Genomic DNA, 14,531 nt, shown 5'->3' with positions numbered 1-14,531 from the left:
TCAGGTATGGACTATTTCTTCTAATTATTTTTGTCTTTATTTTTTATTTGACAGGCTTATTAAAATATTTTTCCCCTTGAGGATGTGACTTTAATGTTTGTAGTTTATTGTCACCTAGCTTCAGCTCTAGGTGCATTCAGTGGTGAAGACTGTATAAATTCCTTGGTTACAGAGAATCTTTTTGTAACAGCTTTCTCAGATGCTGGTTGTAGCAGCAACGTGGTGGGTATGTGAGCAGGTTCACTGTTTGCCGTGGGGCTGGAATGGCAGAGGTCTCATGAAACTTGTCTTGTTCCCTAGTGGTGTCAACTTTTTTTTTTTTTTTTTTGAGACAAGGTCTTGCTGTCACCCAGGCTGGAATGCAGTGACACGATCATGGCTCATCGGAGCCTTGACTTCCCAGGCTCAAGTGATCCTCCCACCTCAGCCTTTTGAGTAGTTACTATAGGCATGCACCGCTATGCCTGGCTAATTTTTGTATTTTTTATAGAGATGGGGTTTCACCATGTTTCCCAGGTTGGTTTCTTTTGTCCCACGGGGTGTTCTCTTACTGTGGTGCACTCTGCCTAGGAGTAGCAGCCCCTGACGGCCAGACTACTGTGAATCCTGCTGCTCCTCTGGGTCTAGCCACCGAGTGCGGCTGCCACACTCCAGGCTGGTGCTAGGAATGTGCTGCGACCTGTCCTCTAGTCTCCCAGTAGCGGGTACCAGTACCAGCCCTGATGGGGGGTGGGAGGAGAGCGGCAAAGACTCTGAAGTTTCCTTGGTTATAAATAGCCTTACTATGTTAGTTTTCTCAAATGTCAGCTGTAGTAGTGATGTACTGGGCACATGGACAGACTCAACACCTCCTGGTTAGCCAGGGTGATGTAGGTAATGGTGATAGCTGAGGTTGTGCCAAAGTTTTCTCTTTCCTAGAGTTGTGGTATTGTTTCTGCAGATGTTGAAATGTCTGTGCTGGTTGGCCTTCAGCCAAGAGGTGGCACTTGCAAAAGCACCAGCTGTGGTGGTAGTGGTGGAAATTTGTGCTTGCCTTATGTTACTCAGAGGGGATACTCTGATGCCTCAAGTGCCTCTGGTGCTTTTGGGACCATGGAACTCCAAAAACTTTCTGTCCTTTGTGTTAAGCTACCACAGTGGGTCGAGGTGCAAAAATGGGTGTGGGCTGGGTTAGGCAAGTTCGAGCTCCGGCTTTCCAAGTGAGGGCACAGACTGCAGCCACAGTGGGGATTGGAGGGCAGTTCTCTGGCTGCTGGGGTAATGTTCCAGGGAGGAGTACAGCTGCCTCTGCTGTACAGAACAGTCTGTGTGGGGAGTGAGGAGTAGCACTAAGCACCAAGCAGTAAGTCCCACCGAACTAACTGGCAAGGTGAATCTCATACCTGTAGTGTTCCACTAGCAGCAGCTAACTAGATTTATGGCAGTCTGTGCTCAGAACTCAAAACTACCGCAGAAACCTCAACTTTCAGACCATACCCTTCTGGGTCCGCCCATGAAGCAGGAGCACCCAGCTCTGGCACCTATGGTTACAGTGCACTTCCCACTCACCCCTCAGTTCTGGCCAGTGGGATTTGTCTTCACTCAAGATTATATCACAAATTTCAGTTAGGAGTTTCTTTCAACCGGCGACCACAGCTTGAGTTAGCTAGCAGGCTTCTGTTAGGTCCCCTGTTAAGCAGGATTAGGAATTAGTAATTCTGAAATCAAACTGGGCACAGGTTGGCAGTTTTTTTTATTTTTGTCTTTTCTTTCTTTCTTTTTTTTCTTTCTTTCTTTCTTTCTCTTTTTCTTTCTTTCTCTTTTTCTTTCTTTCTTTCTTTCAACATTTACTGGTTTATTATAAAGGATGTCACAAAGGACACAGATGAAGAGATGTGTAGGGGCAAGGTATAGGGGAAGGGGTTTGGAGCTTTCATGCTGTGATGGTTAATACTGAGTGTTAACTTGATTGTATTGAAGGACGCAAAGTATTGATCCAGGGTGTGTCTGTGAGGGTGTTGCCAAAGGAGATTAACATTTGAGTCAATGGACTGGGAAAGGCACACCCAGCCTTAATCTGGTGGGCACCATCTTATCAGCTGCCAGGGAATATAAAGCAGGCAGAAAAATGTGAAAAGGTGAGATTGGCCTAGGCTCCAGCCTACATCTTCCTCTCGTGCTGGATGCTTTCTGCCCTAGAACATCAGAGTCCAAGTTCTTCAGTTTTGAGAATTGAATTGGCTCTCCTTGCTCCTCAAGCTTGTAGACAGCCTATTGTGGGACCTTGTGATCATGTAAGTTAATACTTAATAAACTCCCCTTTATATGTATTATATATATATACTATTAGTTCTGTCCCTCTAGAGATCCCTGACTAATACACATGCCCTCCTTGGGATGCCACCCTCTAGGAATCTCCATGTGTTCAGCTAATTGGAAGCTCCCTGAACCCAGTCTTTCCTCTTGGGTTTTTGGGAAGTTTCATGACCTCAGCATTCCTTCCTCCTGGGTATAGAGCAGGACCCTCTCTGGAGAGGGTCTTAAGACCCACAGTGAGAAAGGGGAGGGTGTGGAAGGGTAGAGTCCTGCCTTGGGTCAGGTGAAAGGAGGGCAGGAGGAGGTCAGAGAGATTCTGTTTCATGAAGCCTGCCTCTGAGGTCTGACACTCCCAACATTATAACAAAAGACAGTAGCAAGGGCTGTGTGAGTTATTAGCCAGGAACCATGTATATACATGTATGAAACATATATACATATGGATAAAAACACAGATACATAGGTTTTCTTTCTTTTTTTTTTTTTTTTTCTTTTTTTTTTGAGACGGAGTCTCGCTGTGTCTCCCAGGCTGGAGTGCAGTGGCGTGATCTCGGCTCACTGCAAGCTCCGCCTCCCAGGTTCACGCCATTCTCCGGCCTCAGCCTCCCAAGTAGCTGAGACTACAGGCGCCCGCCACCACGCCCAGCTAGTTTTTTGTATTTTTAGTAGAGACGGGGTTTCACCATGTTAGCCAGGATAGTCTCGATCTCCTGACCTCGTGATCCACCTGCCTCGGCCTCCCAAAGTGCTGGGATTACAGGCTTGAGCCACCGCGCCCGGCCCGGTTTTCATATGTATATATGTTTCATATGTATATATGTTTTCATCCATATGTATATATGAAACATATATACATATGAAAACCTATGTATCTATGTTTTTATTCATATGTATATATGTTTTCATCCACGGTTCCTGGCTAATAACTCTCACAGCCCCTTTTATTGTCTTTTGTTATAATGCTGGGAGTGTCAGTTCTCAGAGGCAGGCCTCATGAAACAGAATCTCTCTGACCTCCTCCTGAAAACATATATTTTCATATGTATATATGTTTTTCATCCATAAACGTGTGTATGTGTGTGTGTGTATAAAATAACATCACAGGCTACTCCCTGGTTTTTGACCATAGATTCTTTACATCAGAAAAATACACACAGCCATTAATAATTAGTCCAGCCCATCATATTGTACGAATGTCTCCCAGTATGAGGTCATTCAGGTTTGTAGGCTTTCTTTCAATCTTGTCAGGCTCCAAAAGGAGGAAGGATCCTTGCAAACATACAGCTTCACCTTTTCAGGCATGTGGAGTAATTGAGCTTGGAGACAATGTCATCTTTTGTTCTGGGACCATTTAGAGTTATTAATGTAATATTGGATTTCCCTCAATTTATAACCCATTTATTCATTTCTTTACCCTTAACTATTATTCCTCCTTCTCTTCATTTGTCATTTATTTTTGTCCAAATCTTTTCACTTTTGGAAGGGGTGTTAGATTCGGCCACTGTGGTGGTCCAGGTTGTCGGTAGCAATACTAGTCTAGTAAGTGCCTCCCCTTCAGTCCATTCCATTCACACAGAATGGTATTACTTAGGTTTCAAACAAGTGAGCCATTTTTACCACCAGACAATAGAGCTATATCTATTCTTAACCCCAGTTTTGCCAGATGAGGTGAAGGTGCAATCTGCCTCCATCGGAGCTTCAGGAATTCTAAGTTTAAAAACACAGTGACAGTTTGTTTCTTAGAAATCCTCTCTGCTTCCAGTACTTATAGTTGCAGCCTTGGCCTGAGTTCACTGCATCAAATAAGGGAGAAAAAAATTTTTTTGAGGTAACTTGGGTAAGAAAAAAAGATCATAGTTACTATACTAGTTTACTCTTCCTTTGGCAAGAATTACATAGCCATACCAACATTCTCCCTACCGGCTCTTTCCCAGATCAACCAGAAAAACAGAGAAAGATCTAGTAGGGACACTTCTTTAGTCCCACTCATGTTGAGTGTGAGTACACACTTGTGAAGGCGTGTAAGCCAGTCCTTCATGCTTTCATCTCCCTCTGTTTTAGACAACCAATGTTTCAATGGCCGATTTCTATTTCTCCATCAAACTATTACCCTAAAGAGGATTCTCTCTGCTTGTTGTTGGACATTATCGGTGGCACAGTGTGTTCCCTGGCCTGGGGAAAGGAAGTGGGTATCCAAATCCTTGCAGTATCTTCTGTTCCATGTGTGTGTGGTTTTTTTTTTAATGGCACAGTGAGCATTTTCGTCTTTCACTGGGCAAGCAAAGCCTACTGCAGAGTCAGCATCTATTCATGTCAAAACCAATTTGTAGCTCCTGCAGGGCTACCAGCATCAGTCTCACTTGCCAGCTATGTTTAGGGCTTTCCCACTAGGGAATCTGAATTTGGAAATTCTTGATTAGGAATCAAGCCTTGATAATAATTCTCCAGGCTCCGCCTTCTACCCTTATTTTCAGCCTCTGAGCCTTTGCTGCATTTTCATGAAAGGTGGCGTGTATTTGCAGCTGAGTAGTGTGTTGCAGCTTACTTCCTGCTTTTTGAAGTTTTAGGGTAGAAAGGCCTCTTTTTATTTTGTTACTCTCTTTCACTTCAAGCTGATGGAGTCTCTGACAACATGATATATTTAAAAATATAACTATTTACAAGGCACAGAAATTATATGAAGGAAGAGATTCATTTTGCTATGGGAATGTTCCTAGATAGATAATGCCTAAGCAGCATTTTCAAGAATGAATAGAAATGCACTAGGAAAACTACCCAGAGAAGAGCAATCTAGATATAGGAAGAGCATATGCAGAAGTAAAATGGACTCAAACTATGGCATTCATACAGAGAAATACACATAGTTTGGTATTAACAGAACTAATGGCATGCCAGGACTTTGGGATTTTATCCTGTAATCCAATATTTCTCAAGATGTGGCCTACCCACCTCCTACATTCAAATCATTTGGGTACTTATTAAAACTGCAATTTCTTGGACCCTACTATAGACTTACTGAATTAAACTCTCTGGAGGAGGGACTCAGGGGTCCCTGAGTTTTAAGATTAGTTGCCCTCCTTATACGAAAATTAATTCAAGATGGATTAGAGACTTAAATGTTAGACCTAAAACCATAAAAACCCTAGAAGAAAACCTAGGTAATACCATTCAGGACATAGGCATGGGTAAGGACTTCATGTCTAAAACACCAAAAGCAACGGCAACAAAAGCCAAAATTGACAAATGGGATTCTAGTTAAAGAGCTTCTCCACAGCAAAAGAAACTACCATCAGAGTGAACAGGCAACCTACAGAATGGGAGAAAATTTTTGCAATCTACTCATCTGACAAAGGGCTAATATCCAGAACCTGCAAAGAACTCAATCAAATTTACAAGAAAAAAACAACGCCATCAAAAAGTGGGCAAAGGATATGAACAGACAGTTCTCAAAAGAAGACATTCATACAGTCAACAGACACATGAAAAAATGCTCATCATCACTCACCATCAGAGAAATGCAAATCAAAACCACAATGAGATAGCATCTCACACCAGTTAGATTGGCAATCATTGAAAAATCAGGAAACAACAGGTACTGGAGAGGATGTGGAGAAATAGGAACACTTTTACACTGTTGGTGGGACTGTAAACTAGTTCAACCATTGTGGAAAACAGTGTGGCGATTCCTCAAGGATCTAGAACTAGAAATACCGTTTGACCCAGCCATCCCATTACTGGGTATATACCCAAAGAATTTTAAGTAATGCTGCTATAAAGACACATGCACACGTATGTTTATTGTGGCACTATTCACAATAGCAAAGACTTGAAATCAACCCAGATGTCCTTCAGTGACAGACTGGATTAAGAAAATGTGGCACATATACACCATGGAATACTATGCAGCCATAAAAAAGGATGAGTTTTTGTCCTTTGCAGGGACATGGATGCAGCTGGAAACCATCATTCTCAGCAAACTGTCGCAAGAACAGAAAACCAAATACCCCATGTTCTCACTCATAGGTGGGAATTGAACAATGAGATCACATGGACACAGGGTGGGTAACATCACACACCAGGTCCTATTGTGGGGAGGGGGTAGGGGGGAGGGATAGAGTTAGGAGATATACCTAATGTAAATGACAAGTTAATGGGTGCAGCAAACCAACATGGCACATGTATACATGTGTAACAAACCTGCACATTGTGCACATGTACCCTAGAACTTAAAGTGTAAAAAAAAAAAAAAAAAAGATGAGTTGCCCTATGCCATGCATGTTAGAAGGTTTTCAGTAGTAGCTAGGTACCACAGCAAGATTTACATTTCAGATCAATTACTTTGGGATCTGTGTGGAGGATTGCAAAATGATCAGAAGAAAGATCAGTATGCAGGCTTTGCAGTAGTCCAAGTAGAGAAATTAAAGGCCTATGGAGGTGAAAAATAAATTAAATAGTTTTAAAGATAATGAAGGTAAACAAAATAGTATGATACAATGGGGGTTTTATATATTAGTATATCATATAAATATATAAAATTTAAAATGCATGAGTGTGTAAAGTTTTGTGGGTACACACTGGAGACAGAAAATAATACCACTAGTCAGGGAAATGAGAGGTAGGGCAGAGTGGGAGTGATATTTGAACTGAGACTTGAAGCATGAATACAATTTCATAGAACAAAGAAAGGAATTTACATGTAACGAACGACATGCACAAGGCAAAGTGAGAAGCTGATGTGCTTTAGAATAATAGGAAGTTGGGTTGGACTTGAGTATAGTTGTTTAAGTGTAAATGATGAAACTTAGGGCAGAAAAGACATGTTAAGGCCTCACTAGAAAGTGGTTAGCTGCTCCTCAAGCTATTACCTCCTCTTCCTCACACACATTTCCCAGCCTCCCTTGCAGTTAAGTGAGACCATGTGATTGAGTTCTCAGAATTGCAATGTGCACAGAAGTAATCTACACCATTCTCAATCTGGCCCATACAAATCTCCTATAAACTAAACTCCATCTCACTGAAACTATGTATATCAACTTTAGAGCCACTTGTTGAGGACAGCAAAGCCACAAGTTGAACAGACCTGAGTTCTGAATCAACTGTTGGACCATAGGTGCCTGCTGATGAGGCCCACCTATTCAGGATTTAATATGAGCGAGAAATATACTCCTATTGATTTTGAGCCATGGCATATGCATGCCATGCAAAGGAATTTAGGCATTATCTTACAGGCAAACAGGAGTCAAAGTCAACAGAGATTTCAAATAAAGGGTGACATGATCTGGTTTACTTTAGGAGAAAATTATTTTCAGTATATATTAAAGAGAAGTCTCAACGATAATGTGAGAGTCTTCCGCAAACATCCAAAAGCTGTCTTGTGAATGGGGGGATTAACTCCACTAGGGCCAGAGTACAGACCAAACACCACAAGCATAAGTGAAATTTACAGGTGAAATGAGTTCAGCTCAATCAAGAAGGAAGAAGTTTCTAGAAGTCAGAGCTGGTTCTATAGAGATTTTTTCTATGAGCTTCTTCTCCCTGAAGAGATATCCCAAGGGAAGCTGGAGGACTTCATGTTCAAGTTTTTGGTAGAAGACTAAAATAGGATACCTTTAAAATGTCTTACAACTTTGAGATTCTATGGCCCACAGTGATTATTTTAGTTGGAATTAACGTGGAGGTATATATGTATATGTGACAAGTCAGCATTTCTGTACCTTGGGTTCCCCATAAGTAAAATGGAGATAGGATTATTAATAGAGCCTAACTCACAGGGTTGTGGTGGGGATTAAGTGAATTAATATGTGTAAAGCACTCAATAATGCCTGTACGTAGTTGGTGAGCACTCAATAAATAGTAGCTGTTATTACTACATTCTTCCTTTTTTTTTTTTTTTTTTTGAGATGGAGTCTTGCTCTGTCACCCAGGCTGGAGTGTAGTGGCACAATCTTGGCTCACTGCAACCTCCGCCTCCCAGGTTCAAGTGATTCTCCTCCCTCAGCCTCCTGAGTAGCTGGGATTATAGGTGCGCGCCACCATGCCTGGCTAATTTTTGTATTTTTAGTAGAGGCAGGGTTTCACCATGTTGGTCAGGCTGGTCTTGAACTCCTGACCTTGTGACCCGCCCGCTTTGGCCTCTCAAAGTGCGGGGACTACAGGCGTGAGCCACCGCGCCCGGCCTGTTATTACTATATTCTTTAAGGATGTGTCTCTCCTAATCCATATACATCTCTTCTTTATATATAAAATTGCACATATTTTCATATTATCTAAGCACTGACTTGGAATTCCCTTGTTTCACTTCTTGTGAATAGCCATAGCCACCCTTTCCATGTGTGTAAGTTTGAACCTGGAAACAAAATTTATTAGCTACAAAATTTGCTTTAATGCCTCATCTATTTATTAATACTACTTTTTATTTCCTTAGTGCCTTTTCCAGAAAGTCTTTAAATAGGCTTCAATAGCACGTGATTCTAAGACTGCACATAGAGGTTTCACATACACATACACATATATACACATGCACATGCAATTGTCATGAAAAATAATCTATAATTTTTTTTTTAAAGAAAGACACAGGACTTAAGTTCCTTAATGTCTTTGCATTTTTGTTCTGAGGGCTGTTCTGATTTCTTTTAGTTCCTGCTAGTATGGCCCATATTATTAATTAGTATATCTGTATAAAATATCACAGATTCTTAAAGAAGCCAAATAGGTTATAACACAGTAGTCTTTTGACTCCTAGGAATATAGCTTTTGGCCATAAAAAAGGTGATTAACATGATATCTTTTACTTCCTACATATTTTCTGTGATCTGGCTGGCTACCTTGGCTTACTGAAGACTGAATTTGACCTCCCATTGTTGGGAATCGGGGATAAGGTTTATTAGCTTTACCTTAATTAAACCAGTGCCTTACAGCAGGAACAGGGATATCACTGCCCCTTTGTTACTCTTGGCAATACTCCCATTCCTCTTTTGTGATAAATTACCACCCTTTGGCCTCTGATTATCCTCCAGGAAAACAGTTATAGCTTTGTGGAGCAGAGGGGGAAGTATATTATCGTTTAATTTTCAACTGCAAGGGTTGGCATACTGCATCAGGAACAAATAAATAAGAACAGTTACTCATCTGATGTTTAAGCAATTCTGGGCTGCTTCTATTAGAACTTTATGGAAGACTGTCTACATAGACTGAAATTCTCCTCTGGCTGGCAGATACCAAGGTTATTAAGCTACAGTTGGGTCTCCTGCTCCAGAAGTGAAGGAGGTATCTTTTCTGCAGGGTGTGAGAAATTGGCTAAAGCAGTGCTCACAAAGTAAGAAGGCAGCCTATAGAGTATTGCAACTGTGTTTTAACAGAGATTCCTCTATTTATTTTAAAAACCATTTTATTGGGATATGACTGACATACAAAAAGCTGTACATATTTAAGGTAGACAACTTGATGAATTTGGAGGTAAGTATATACTCGTGCAACCATTACCAAAATCTGCGCTATATACATAGCCATCATCTGCAGTAGTTTCTTCTTACGTTCTTTATTCTTTTTTCTGATAAGAGCACTTAACATAAAATCTGCCCTCTTAGCCAATGTTTAAAGTACACAATACCATATTGTTAACTGTAGGCCCTATGCTATACAGTAGATTGCTAGAATTTCTTCGTCTTGCATAACTGAAAATTTGTACCTTTTGACGAATAACTTTCGGTTTCCTTCTCCCCCTAAGATTCCCCTAATTTTAGAGCAGGGGTTTTACACACCAAATTGTCAACAATGAGTATTTCTTGGTGAAGATTTGGTGGGTGTTCAGTCAGTAGGCGTATCTTCCATTTTAACTTTATATATACCTATATTGTTTTATTTTTAAAAATAATTAATGTAAATTACACTTATAATAAAAATGGCGAAGATGAAAACTAGTGGCTCTCAGATGCTCTTAACTTAGGAGAGACACTCTGATCCTGAAGCAGTATCCTTCCTAAAAATTTAAAAGCTGTCAGGATTTCCGCATGTGTTTTAGAACTCATCTCACTAGAGCTATAGCTTGTGTTCCTAAATTTGGCATGATTTAGCAGAGAAGAAAAGAAATATGACATGGAAGGAAAGGCGGAAATAAGATAACACAGACAAACTGGAATTCTTAAAGTTCTACCTCTAAGGACTTGGCTCTCTGGAAGATAAAAGTAATTATCTCCATGGGTGTACTGGTGTGTACTAGTCTACAGTTGACCCTTGAACAACACAGGGGTGAGGGTGTATCAAGCCCCTTTGCAGAGGAAAATCCACATATAACTGTTGATTCCCCCCAAACTTAACTACTAATAGCCCATTGCTGACCAGAAGCCTTACCAATAACATAAACTGTCATTCAACACATATCTTATATGTGTTATACACTGTATTTTTACAATAGGGCAAGCTAGAGAAAAACTATTATTAAGAAAATCATAAGGAAGAGAAAATACACTTCCGGTACTGTACTGTATTTATCCATACTATAAGTTTACATTGTCTTTTTCTTTTTTGAGACAGAGTCTGGCATCATCTCGGCTCACTGCAACCTCCGCCTCCCGGGTTCAAGCAATTCTTCTGCCTCAGCCTCCCAAGTAGCTGGAATTACAGGCACGCACCACCATGCCTGGCTGATTTTTGTATTTTTAGTAGAGATGGGGTTTCACCATATTGGCCAGGTTGGTCTCAAACTCCTGACCTCATGATCCACCCACCTCGGCCGTCCAAAGTGCTGGGATTACAGGCGTGAGCCACGACACCCAGACCTACATTATCTTTTTACAAGATGAATCATCTGTCTGGAATGGCAGAAACTGCAACTGCAGACCTCAATCTATGGCACATATCAAGCAATTTAACTTCTTGTAATGTCATGACTTTTCTCTGCTTCTTGGGAGTATTTCCAGCATCACTACACTTCCTGTGGATCATGTGATGTTATTCAAGATTTGCAGTATAGAACTAAACAGGATGAAAAAAACAAAAGAACCATGAGAGATCAAGTTGTACTGTGATATGCAATTTACTGTAGAGATGAACTGCTCAGGGGGAATGATCATCACATGGCTTTTTAAGGGAATACGCACAGCACGAGCTCAATGCAGTAACAATAGGACGTGGCTACAAAATTATTACAGCAGTACAGTATGGATGATCATTTTGTGATGTTATAATTTAATACTGCATTTTCACTTTTGTTTATATTTTTCTCAACTGAATGGCACCATGTACAATCTGTGTTTGTGTGCATAAGTTTTGATAAATTTTAACTTTTAAAATAAATTTGTGTATATTTTATGGTTATAAGTGATAAAATAGAGCAGTGTCTACATATATTTTATGCATTCATTACATTTCTAACTTTTTCTTAAGTTTTTTGTTACTTCTAGGCTATGAAACTCATCTACAAGTTTTTTCAAATTGTCATAAATCTCCAAAATGCTTTCCAATATATTTATTGAAAAAAATCTGCATACGAGTGGGCCTGCAGAATTCAAACCCATGTTGCTTGCGCTGTCATAATAAAATACCATAGACTGGGTGCCTTAAGAAATAGAAATTTATTTTCTCACAGTTTTGGAGGCTGGAAGTCCAAGATCAAGGTGTCAGCAGGGTTGGTGTCTCCTGGAACCTTCCCTCTTGGCTTGCTGCCTTCTTGCTGTGTCCTCCTACCATCTTTCCTCTGTGCTCCTTGCCCTTGGAGGCATCCAGATTTCCTCATCTTATAAGGATACCAGTCAGATTGGATTAGGGCCCACACTAATGCCCACACATGAACTTAATCACCCCATAAAGGTTTTATCTCTAAATGTATCTCTAAATGCAGTCACATTCTGAGGTAAGGGCTTCATATCAATTTGCAGGAGCTGGGGAAAGAGTGGAGTGGGAGGGGAACATAATTCAGTCCATACAGTGGATAAATTCTTACAGAGCTTTATTATTATTGTTATTTTTATTATACTTTAAGTTCTGGGATACATGTGCAGAACGTGCAGGTGTATACATAGGTATACATGTGCCACGGTGGTTTGTTGCACCCATCAAACCGTCATCTACATTAGGTATTTCTCCTAATCCTATCCCTCCCCTAGCTCCTCACCCCCTGACAGGCCTTGGAGTGTGATGTTCCCCTCCCTAAGTCCATGTTTTCTCAATGTTCAGCTCCCACTTATGAGTGAGAACATGTGGTGTTTGGTTTTCTGTTCCTGTGTTAGTCTTCTGAGAATGATGGTTTCCAGTTTCATCTGTGTCCCTGAAAAGAACATGAACTTGTCTTTTTATATGGATGCATAGTATTCCACAGTGTATATGTGCCACATTTTCTTTGTTCAGTCTATCTTGATAGGCATTTGGTTCCAAGTCTTTGCTACTGTGAATAGTGCTGCAATAAACATATGTGTGCATGTGTTTTTAGAGTAAAATGATTTATAATTATTTGGGTATATACCCAGTAATGGGATTGCTGGGTCAAATGGTGTTTCTGGTTCTAGCTCCTTGAGGAATCGCCACACTGTCTTCCACAATGGTTGAACCAATGTACACTCCCACCAACAGTGTAGAAGCGTTCCTATTTCTCCACATCCTCTCCAGCATTTGTTGTTTCCTGACTTTTTAGTGATTGTTATTCTGGCTGGCATGAGATGGTATCTATTGTGGTTTTGACTTGCATTTCTCTCATGACTAGTGATGATGAACTTTTTTTCATATGTTTGTTGACTGCATAAATGTCTTCTTTTGAGAAGTGTCTGTTCATTCCTTTGCCCACTTTTTGATGAGGTTGTTTGTTTTTTTCTTGCAAATTTGTTTAAGTTCTTTGTAGATTATGGATATTAGCCCATTGTCAGATGGATAGATTGCAGAAATTTTCTCCCATTCTGTAGGTTGCTTGTTCACTCTGATGATAGTTTCTTGTGCTGTGCAGAAGCTTTTCAGTTTAATTAGATCTCATTTGTCAATTTTGGCTTTTGTTGCCATTGCTTTTGGTATTTTCGTCATGAAGTCTTTGCCCACACCTATGTCCTGAATGGTAATGTCTAGGTTTTCTTCTAGGGTTTTCATGGTCTTAGGTCTTATGTTTAAGTCTTTAATTCATCTTGATTTAATTTTTGTATAAGGTGTAAGGAAGGGGTCCAGTTTCTGTTTTCTGTGTATGGCTAGCCAGTTTTCCCAATACCATTTATTAAATAGGGAATCCTTTCCCCATTTCTTGTTTTTGTCAGATTTGTCAAAGATCGGATGGTTGTAGATGTGTGGCATTATTTGTGAGGCCTCTGTTCTGTTCCATTGGTCTATATATCTGTTTTGGTATCAGTTCCATGCTGTTTTGATTGCTGTAGCCTTGTAGTATAGTTTGAAGTCAGGTAGCATGATGCCTCCAACTTTGTTCTTTTTCCTTAGGATTGTCATGGATATGCGGGCTCTTTGTTGGTTCCATATGAAATTTAAAGTAGTTTTTTTCTAATTCTGTGAAGAAAGTCAATGGTAGCTTGATGGTGATAGCATTGAATGTATAAATTACTTTGGGCATTATGGCTATTTTCATGATATTGATTCTTCCTATCCATTAGCATGGAATAGTTTTTCCATTTGTTTGTGTTCTCTCTTATTTCCTTGAACAGTGGCTTGTGGTTCCTTGAAGAGGTCCTTCACATCCCTTGTAAGTTGTATTCCTAGGTATTTAACTCTCTTTGTAGCAATTGTGAATGGGGTACACTCATGATTTGGTTCTCTGTCTGTTATTGGTGTATAGGAATGCTTGTGATTTTTGCACATTGATTTTGTATCCTGAGACTTTGCGGAAGTTGCTTATCAGCTTAGGAGATTTTGGGCTGAGATGATGGGGTTTTCTGAATATACAATCATGTCATCTGCAAACAGAGAAAATTTGACTTCCTCTTTTCCTAATTGAATACCTTTATTTCTTTCTCTTGCCTGATTGACATAGCCAGAACTTCCAACACTATATTAAATATGAGTGCTGAGAGAGGGCATCCTTGTCTTGTGCCAGTTTTCAAAGGGAATGCTTCCAGTTTTTGCCCTTTCAATATGATGTTAGCTGTGTGTTTCTCAAAAATAACTCTTATTATTTTGAGATATGTTCCATCAGTACCTCATTTCTTGAGAGTTTTTAGCATGAAGGGATGTTGAATTTTACCAAAGGCCTTTTCTGCATCTATTGAGATAATCATGTGGTTTTGTCATTGGTTCTGTTTATGTGATGGATT

At 40.1% G+C, this 14,531-nt stretch overlaps 1 protein-coding gene across 1 annotated transcript in view; it reads left to right on the top strand.

Annotated features, from left to right (window-relative positions):
* LOC144341268 (uncharacterized) overlaps positions 1-12,715 on the top strand; it is a 44,679-nt gene extending 31,964 nt beyond the window's left edge. Inside the window, exon 4 of the mRNA XM_078004355.1 lies at positions 10,828-12,715. The gene's annotated coding sequence lies outside the window, so the exon portion shown is untranslated. The remainder of the gene's footprint in view (positions 1-10,827) is intronic.
* The last annotated feature ends 1,816 nt before the right edge of the window (positions 12,716-14,531 follow it).

This window comes from Macaca mulatta, chromosome 6 (genome assembly GCF_049350105.2).
Source record: "Macaca mulatta isolate MMU2019108-1 chromosome 6, T2T-MMU8v2.0, whole genome shotgun sequence".
NCBI lineage: Eukaryota > Metazoa > Chordata > Mammalia > Primates > Cercopithecidae > Macaca > Macaca mulatta.
Note: the sequence above shows the minus strand (reverse complement) of the source record. Positions and strands in the feature narration are given on the sequence as shown.